This window comes from Chiloscyllium plagiosum, chromosome 1, assembly GCF_004010195.1.
Source record: "Chiloscyllium plagiosum isolate BGI_BamShark_2017 chromosome 1, ASM401019v2, whole genome shotgun sequence".
NCBI lineage: Eukaryota > Metazoa > Chordata > Chondrichthyes > Orectolobiformes > Hemiscylliidae > Chiloscyllium > Chiloscyllium plagiosum.
Genome location: NC_057710.1, coordinates 134942742 through 134950818, shown reverse-complemented (window position 1 = coordinate 134950818; position 8077 = coordinate 134942742).

Sequence of the window (8077 nt, the reverse complement as noted above, 5' to 3'; positions counted from 1 at the left end):
CCTGTCTACATACTGTGTCAGGAAGCCCTCCTGCACACGCTGGACAAAAACTGACCCATCTATAGTACTCGTACTATCGTGTTCCCAGTCAATATTTGGGAAGTTGAAGTCCCCCATGACAACTAACCTGTCTTTCTCACTCCTATCGAGAATCATCTTTGCTGTCCTTTCCTCTACATCTCTGGAACTATTCGGAGGCCTATAGAAAACTCCCAACAGGGTGATCTCTCCTTTCCTATTTCTAACTTCGGCCCACACTACCTCAGTTGACAAGTCCCCAAACATCTTTTCTGCAACTGTCATACTGTCCTTGACCAACAATGCCACATCTCCCCCTCTTTTACCATCTTCTCTGTTCTTACTGAAACATCTAAATCCTGGAAACTGCAACAACCATTCCTGTCCCTGCTCTAACCATGTCTCCAAAATGGCCACAACATCGAAGTCCCAGGCACCAACCCATGCTGCAAGTTCACCCACCTTATTCCGAATGCTCCTGGCATTGAAGTAGACACACTTCAAACCAACTTCTTGCTTGGCGGTGCCACCATACGTCCCTGAAACTTGATTTTGGATCTCCCTACTCTCAACCTTTTCTATACTTGAACTACGATTTTGGTTCCCATTCCCCTGCTGGATTAGTTTAAACCCACCTCAATAGCCTTAGCGAATTTCCCCCCAAGGATATTGGTACCCCTCTAGTTCAGATGAAGACCATCCTGCTTGTAGAGGTCCCACCTACTCTAGAAAGAGCCCCAATTATCCAAGAATTCAAAACCCTCCCTCCTGCACCATCCCTGTAGCCACGTGTTCAACTCCTCTCGCTCCCTATTCCTTGCTTCACTAGCACGTGGCGCGGGCAACAAACCAGAGACAACAATTCTGTTCGTCCTAGCTCTAAACTTCCATCCTAGCTCCTTAAATTTCTGCCTTAAATCCCCATCTCTCTTCCTACCTATGTCGTTGGTGCCTATGTGGACCAAGACTTGGGGCTGCTCCCCCTCCCCCTTAAGTATCCCAAAAACATGATCAGGGACATTACGACCCCTGGCATGTGGGAGGCAAAACACCAACTGTGAGTCTATCTTGTCCCCACAGAACCTCCTATCTGTCCCCCTAACTATGGAGTCCCCAATGACTACTGCTCTGCTCCTCTTCCCCTTTCCCTTCTGAGCAGCAGGGACAGACTCTGTGCCAGAGCCCTGTACCCCACTGCTTTCCCCTGGTAAGTCGTCCCCCCAACAGTATCCAAAATGTATACTTATTGTTGAGGGGATCCCTGCACTGCCTGCCGGTTCCCTTTCCGTCCCCTGACTGTAACTCATTTGCCTTTTTCTTGTACCTTAAGAGTGACTACCTCCCTGTAACTCTTCTCAATAACCCCCTTTGCCTTCTGAATGATCCAAAGTTCATCCAGCTCCAACTCCAGTTCCCTAATGCGGTTTTCGAGATGCTGAAGTTCGGTGCACTTCCCGCAGATGTAGTCAGCAGGGACACTAGTGGTGACCCTTAACTCCCATATTCTGCAGGAGAAATATTCAACTGCCCTAACCTCCATTCCCACTATTCTAAATTCCCAAAGAGACTGATGAAAAAATAAGGAATTAAAAAATAAACTCATTACCTTACCGATCTGGCGCACAGGTCCTTTTTTTTGGTTAGAGGAAGAGGATGAGTGTGAGACACCACCCGAGTAGTGTTTCGGGTAACGCAACAAATATATGACTTCCCAGAAGTCCTTTGCTCCTCCCTCGCACCTCTCGGCAAATGGAGGCCCGACTCCCGAGGTAAGTCCCTTTTAATGCGGGAAAACTCACCCTTCCCAGCAGCCCTCGCTTCACCTCTCCTTCTCTCCTCGGTGCTCTGGCGAAATGGACCTCTTGGAAATGTTTTTGCAGAAAAACATCTTTGACCGCAAGTTCACTGCTGTGGTCTGAACATAACATCCTTCAGTAAAGAAGCTCGTCAATGCTGTTGGATTTCTCCCTAAGCACTTTCAAAAGTTATTTGACAGAAGCACTGATTATGAGAACTTTTAAACACCAAGACCAAGCTTGACTGGTGGTAAAAGGAGCTCTCCTTGTCAGATCCTTGCTACATGTCCAATGTCTGACTCCATTGTCCACATCATTCTGGAATGTGCTGTTATAAGGCAGGTCTGGAAAAAGATTTATGGTTTTCATCGAGGTTTATCCTGAGCAGTTCTTTTTCACAGGATTCTGTGCTCTATGGAATATTCCCAGGGATAAACATTGAAACAAATATTACTGATTGGAAGACTGTCAATTTGGGAATGATGACCTTTGGTCTGTCTGAAACTTGTTATGCTTCCAGTTGTGCACAACTGAGTGTTACAGTGTAGCAGATTCCAAGGTACCACATGCGGAAGGACACATTAAAGATTGGGCAGCTCCCACAAAGGTGCACTGGGGAATGGTCACTGTCTAAGGCCCTTCAATATGCTAAAAGCTGAATGGGTGGAGACTGTACGAAAACCATCACTGTATAAGCTTGATACATAATGAACATAAAACTGATTTGTTTTGCAATTTATGTAACATCAGTTTGAAAAAAATACAAACAGAAGTTGCTGGAAACAAACATATTTAGTTACAAACGTATGCACAAGGAACAACAGTAGTCCATTCAGCCCACTGAATCTGCTTCACAAATAAGGGAGACCATGGCTGATCTAATTTTAACTTGACCCCTGCGTATTTTCCTGCGTACCACTGATAATCTTGCATCCCCTTAGAAATCAAGAATCCTATCTCCCTCTGCCCTTAATACTACTTAAAGATTCTGAATCCACTGTCTTTTCAGGAAGAGAATTCCAAAGAGAGAAAAAAAATGTGTCCTCATCTGTACTGTAAATGGATGGGTCCTTATTTTTAAACCATGATCCCAGTTCTAGATACTCCCACACAAGGAAATGTGTTTTCAACATCCACCTAGTCAAGTCGCCTCAGGATCTTAAATTTTCAATTAAGTGACCTCTGCCTCTTCTATCTCAGAGAAAACAGGCCTACTATTTACTCATAAGGTAATCCATTCATTCCAGGTATTGGTCTCTTAAACCTTGTCCAAACACATTAGCATCCTTCTGTAAATTTTATGAATATATTTTTGGTAAAATAAGGTGAGGAAATTAATTGCCAACTAGGGACACTGATCTCTTGCACAAACTGTAATAAGTGTGAACTTGGTAATTATTCCAAAAGCCATACACGTAAAAAAATTTCAAAGATCAATGTATGAACAATATAGTCAGAAATTTTCTGATAAAACAATTGTAACTAAGTTACTTGTGATCTCATTCACGATTTAATTTCATTTTGTTTCCTGCAATACAGTCCAATGTCACTTATGTAACTCTGCTGGGAACATGATCTGGTCCGGCGTAGCAACAAGACCAGACACATAAGCATATGCAATACACCAAATAAAGATCAGCATCAAATTTTCCACCACAATAGCATCCATGCTGAAACTGCTGGAAGTATTTTTGAAGTGTTCACTTTCTCCTCATCCACACTGCAGCAGGCAATGCACAATGGCATTGACCCAATATCCCATCCAATATATTAACACATTTTACTAATGTTGTGGTCATGCGACAACACTCGATGACACACTGCTGTATCCACAGCAAGATTAAAGCATTTTGTGTGTTTTCTTGACTCTATTAGAAAAGAAGACAGTCTGGGTTGAATCTTCCAAGGATGTGAACGATGTGGCCCATGGCAAAATTGGGTGACAAATGCAGCGAGGGCGATCTTGACATCGAGATCACCTCATTCCATCTTTTTACCCTTGTCACAAGTGGCACGGTGAGATTCTCGCTGGGCAGTGGCTCGATGCCAATTGATGGGGATTAATGCTCATTAACGCCACAACTCACATCATTATTATTCAGCCTTCCATTGACCAAATTCACCAAATGAGCCTCACATTGGGAAAATTCAACAAAGGAACCAGGGTGTGAAGCTGGAAGATTCAGCCGAGCACTTGCTCCAAGTGACTTCCATCTTGTACTGGGCATCAACCACCTAGGTTCAATCCATGCGTACCAGCCTCTCATGCACACCCTCCAACAAACATCCAACATCTGCCAAACCATCATGGCACATCCTTGACAGACTTGCAGGTCACTGACTAGACACAGAATTGAATAGCAGAGCACAGCAGCAACTAGCATTGAGAAGGCTGCAGCTCAGACACTTTGCACAAACATACAGGCAGCAAGATTACGGAATGCACCAGATTGCATCTCAAAGCTGCCTCTTTGATTGCTTATAGCTCATCCATTATGGACTTACCTGCATGCTCCACCGTTCATGTCTTGCCCTGCCTTGCATTCCCTTGTCTTGCCATACTGTGCCATTCTTATTAGCACAGCAGGGTTTCAGCAGAGGCCAAAGACTGTTACTGCTGCCATTCTAAAGGGTATTTTAATATAGACATATAGAAAGGCTGCTGTCATTGCTTGATTTGGAATGTCTTTGGGGGGTGAGGGGATATCTTGCTGGATGGCAAAGTTAGATAACAATGTACAATTTTACTGATCATGCTTAGTAAATTACATCCAGGAGGACTTTCATGTACCTGGTGTGTTTGAGAGGGGTCTTACAAGGTTGATTACTGATGGAACAGATGAAAGGAGTCCTAAACCTGTGGTTCTACACCTTGGACCAGTTTGAGGCCTCCTCCAGTTTCATCTGAACAAAGTGTGTCATCTATTTTCGATGTTCAGTTATCTGCACAATTGGAACAGACGATGTGATAGACACTGGGGAACTGGGGAATAGCAGCAATCTTTTAAGGAGGCTGTCTTTGTCCTTCACAGAGCTCAGTTGTGTTGGATGCTACAAGCCAGACAGAACCTCATTGACACCTGCTTTCAATAGATGAAAACTGGTGGCAGCAGACATCATTTGTCCAGGTTCATAGCAGGCTTTCATAGATAGCACAAATACAAGGAATGCAGAGAAGCAAGTTGTTGTCAGAAGGTCACAGGGGAAGATGGGAGAGGGTAGGCAATTAATGTAAGTGTTTAGATCAGAGTGGTGCTGGAAAAGCACTGCAGGTCAGGCAGCATCCGAGGAGCTGGAAAATCGATGTTTCAGGTAAAAGCCCTTCATCAGGAATAGAGGCAGGAAGCCTCCATGTTGAAGTCCACATTGATGCCCTGGGGTTGAAGTGTTCCGAGGCAGAAGATGAGGCGTTCTTCCTCCAGGCGTCAGGTGGTGAGGGAGCGGCGGTGTAGGAGGCCCAGGGCCTGCATGTCCTCGGCAGAGTGGGAGGGGGAGTTGAAATGTTGGGCCACAAGGCGGTGGGTTTGATTGGTGCAGGTGTCCCGGAGATGTTCCCTAAAGCGCCCTGCGAGGAGACATCCAGTCTCCCCAGTGTAGAGGAGACCGCATTGGAAGCAACGGATACAACAAATTACATTAGTGGATGTGCAGGTAAAACTTTGATGGATATGGAAGGTTTCTTTGGGGCCCTGGATGGAGGTGAAGGAGGTGGTGTGGGCGCAAGTTTTGCAATTCCTGCGGTGGTAGGGGAGGGTACCAGGATGGGAGGGTGGTTTGTTGGGTGCGCGTGGACCTGACCAGGTAGTCACGGAGGGAACAGTCTTTGCGGAAAGTGGAAAGGGGTAGGGAGGGAAATATATCTCTGGTGGTGGGGTCGGTTTGGAGGTGGCGGAAATGTCAGTGGATGATATGGTTAATGCGAAGGTTGGTAGAGTGGAAACTGAGGACCAAGGAGGTTCTGTCCTTGTTATAGTTGGAGAGGTGGGGTTTGAGGGCGGAGGTGCGGGATGTGAATGAGATGCATTGGAGGGCAATTAACGTAAGTGGTTTGGTGAGATACAAAGAGCAAACTTGTCAGACCTCATTGTAGCAAAACTTCCAAAAAGCTTAATGCAACTCAGACTTAATCAAATCTGAATCAAATGATTCCTGAAGAAGGGCCTGTGCCCGAAACGTCGAATCTCCTGTTCCCTGGATGCTGCCTGACCTGCTGTGCTGTTCCAGCAATAAAGTTTCAACTCAGACTTAATCAAAGCAATATAAGATTCAGCCATCTGAAATCAGACAATTAGTATAAAATACTATAAGTTTTTGTCTATATGTTATCAAGTCATGACATCAGAGATCATTCTTCACAATATTATTACAATCCTATTGACCATTGTATTTCACCTCGTGAAGTAAATTAGATAAAACTAAGCTCACTCACTGCAGTGTGACATTATGAGAATTAACTCTGTGAACTGACGAAGCATGGAGTCATTGGAAGAAGCAAAGATTTGATTCTATTCCCAGCTTGCAAAGAACAAAAGTTATTAATTGATTATAAAGTATTCTGGGATGTCTTGAGGCATGGACAATGCTCCGTAAGTTCATATTATTTTTACCTGTATTTTCTTTTACCCAGACAGATGAAAAATGAATATGATAAAAGGCCAGATGGAGAGAATATGAGGGCAGGTTTGGGGCTAATGAATTGTGAAGGATGTAAGCATGACAGAGCTATTAGATATTTTGTATTAACTTTACAGTGATGGTACAAATGGATATTAGGTGAACTAGAAGGGAATATGATCACAAATGCAGGAGATGATGAAATTGATGAGTGGGAGAATGAACAGAATATAAAGTGGCTCAGTCACCATAATATGTGGGCAAGCAACATGACCAATTGAAAGAAGTCAGAGACCAAGCAGCAGAAAACCTGACCATTTTTTTCCAGACTTCTTAAGTATAATTATCCATACAACTGAAATAGCAGATATAATAACTTGGTTAAAAAATACAAAAGGATGATAAATTCACACATTTTCATTCAGTTTTCCTTAAGTATGAAAATTATACTTTGGGCCTGGAGGTAGCTGATGTAAGGGGTTGGAATTTCCTACAGGCTTTGAAAAAAAAATCTGTACACTTTTACACCTTTCAAAATGTACATCAGGACCTTGTATGACACATTTTTGTCTCTTTTGACAGGGTTCAGATTTGTATTTTCCAAATTTCAAAGGAATGTGTGAGAAATGTGGATGTGATTAAAAGTTAAAAATCCATCTTATATTTCTAAGCTGGTAAGGTCAGCTCCCAAAAGTGTTTAAAGACCCCCTAATCTTCACCACTCAAGCCCCACATGCCCCCCCAACCCTTAATGCAATCCCATGTCCCCTCAGATTACCCATGCCTCACATGTACCCTCCATACTCATACATAAAAAAGCCTGTTCTATACTGTACCTTTCTATGTTCTATGTTCTCACTATGGACAGTCCCCAGTAATCATGTAACAGCAAGGGTAAGTGTTTTAAGTTAGTGAATAAATACTAAACATCTAACAATATAATATATCCTGAATTCAAACTTACTATCATAGGTGCCGACTTCAGTGTAAGCACAATGTAATCCTATAAGTGTTGCGAGATTTATGAACAAACAAGAAACCACTTCAAATGCATATTCTATTATTACAGTTTCTTAAAAGTTTCAATAATTCTTGTAGTAACAGATGACCTGCAAGTGCAAAAAATGTCTTTAACTTTCAAAAGCAATTTTTTTTAAACAGCTGTCAGTCAATTGAAATCACAGCACAAAACATGATGCCAGAGACAAAAAGGACTTCTTAAAAATACTTTTCATTGGACACTTCTTTCAATTGATAAAATATAGTAATGTATGAACACTTACACTTAGGTAGACAGTGTAAGCGTTAAGTTACTGCACATTTGGTTCATTGTGTTCACTCTGGCTCTCTGAATGAATATCATGAATTAATGTCATTCTCCTGTCCTCATCCTAAATGATACACATCAATTTCAATTTAAGTAACCCTCTAATATCCTCTTGAATGGCTTGACTGAACCAACTCCAACACAAAAAAAATCTTAAAGTAAGGGAACACTTAGGAAGCAGCGATCATAATATGGTAGAGTTCAGTCTGCAGTTTGAAAGAGAGAAGGCAAAATCGGATGTAATGGTGTTACAGTTAAATAAAGGTAATTATGAGGGCATGAGAGAGGAACTGACGAAAATAGACTGGAAGCAGAGCCTAGC